The sequence below is a fragment of the Myotis brandtii genome, unplaced genomic scaffold (genome assembly GCF_000412655.1).
Source record: "Myotis brandtii unplaced genomic scaffold, ASM41265v1 scaffold200, whole genome shotgun sequence".
NCBI lineage: Eukaryota > Metazoa > Chordata > Mammalia > Chiroptera > Vespertilionidae > Myotis > Myotis brandtii.
Genome location: NW_005357453.1, coordinates 18,815 through 20,757, shown reverse-complemented (window position 1 = coordinate 20,757; position 1,943 = coordinate 18,815).

Genomic DNA, 1,943 nt, shown 5'->3' with positions numbered 1-1,943 from the left:
GGGAGGGAGAGAGAGAAACATCGATGATGAGAGAGAATCATTAATGGGCTGGCTGCATGCCCTGACCGGGAATCAAACCGGTGACCTCCTGGTTCATGGGTTGATACTCAACCACTGAGCCACACTGACTGGGCGACCCGTTAGGCCTTAAAACATTTCACAGCTACTGTCTTCCTGTATGAAGTCGAGGGCAGATCTTGGACGGATGAGAAAAGCACTATGTGATTTTGAGAAAAAAAAAAAAAGGTTCTTTGCTCAAAATCACATAACTATTAGCTAGTGGTAGTTGAAATTAGAAACTCCAGTCTTCTATTTTGCCCTAGAATCTAACCGGTGACCTCCTGGTTCATGGGTTGATACTCAACCACTGAGCCACACTGACTGGGCGACCCTTTAGATCTTAAAACATTTCACAGCTACTGTCTTCCTGTATGAAGTCGAAGGCAGATCTTGGACGGGTGAGAAAAGCACTATGTGATTTTGAGGGGAAAAAAAAGGTTCTTTGTTCAAAATCACAAAACTATTAGCTAGTGGTAGTTGAAATTAGAAACTCCAGTCTTCTATTTTGCATTCTGCTGCCGTTGTTGCCTCTGGCCCTAATTTTCTCCACACATGCCCCTGCCCCTGGAAAGTTTGGCCAGAAGCCGTCTGCCATACATCGATGCCTAAATTCCACCATTAGAGCTTCATCTCTTTTGCTTAAGACTTGAGTGAATTAAAGTGCAAATGCTCCTAGAAGAAAGGTGTTTCTGAGTCAGGGACCAGCAAACGTTTTCTGCAAAGGGCCAGAGAACATCTTAGGTTTCGCCGGGCCTGCGATCTCTGTCGCTACTACGCACTCCGAGTTGTGGCACAAAAGTAGCCGCAGACACTTAACAAATGAACAGACCACTATGCGTGGGTACTGACCTTTCCATGGCATGTGATTCTCACAGGTCACAAAACATTATGCTTCTTTCGAGAGGTCTTTCACACCATGTAAGAGTGTGAAAACCATTCTTAGTTCATGTTGTACAAAACAAAGGGCCAGACCCTGTTTGTGGGGTGTCCGTGGTCAGTGGCTGAGCTTTGGGGGTAAAAGGGCTTTGAGGGAAGGATTGGGTGGGGAAACTGAGTGAGCAGGAGACCACCAGGCAGGGAGGTGGAGGATGCAGACAGGTCGCTGCCGCCTGCAGTGTGGCCACTGCTGTCACCGTGCATCCCCCAGGCCCGCCCAGAAGGGGGGCTGCCCACCGGGCTGTTTGTGCAGCCACCGCCTCTGGGCTCGGCTCTAGCTGTTCAGACCTCACCCCGCTGTGGCTGTAACGCTGGCTCCCTCGGCTGAGGGTGAACAGCTGCTCCCCGGGCTGGCGCCCAGCTGCACCCGTATTCAGCTCCTTTTGCTCTCCCACAGCCAGCGGTGAGGATCCTTGCCTCACCAGAGTGAGGCTGGAAGGTCCGTTGGCTCCGTGTTGCTGTTCCCTGTAAGGGGTTTTGTCGCTGCTTCCTTGTTTTTAAAATATGAGAGCCGTCAGGGGAGGAGGTCGCCGCCCAGTCGACTGCCACCATGACCGGCCACATGGTGGACACGGTGTGAGGTGCTGTGAACTGAAAGCACCTCCTCTATCTCATTTATTCCTGAGCAGCGTGAATAGGGAGATGTAATTGTGACCACTTCACAGATGGGAAAACTGAGGCTCAGAGCGCTGAACTGGCTTTCCCAAGGCACAGCAAGGGAGCTTTGCATCCAGTCTGTCTCCAAAGGCCTAACTGTGAAGCCTTCGGCGCAGCAGGAAGACTCTCGGGGATAGGAATACAGAGAAGAAAAGGCCTCTGTAGGGGCCAAGCAGGCCGGCGCCCACCCAGAGTGAAGTGAGGAGGGGGCTGGGCCAGCCCCTCCAGCCGCAGCCTCCCTCTGTCTCACGTGGGCCCTTAGGCCTGGCAGCAGCTCTGGTTCTTCTGCT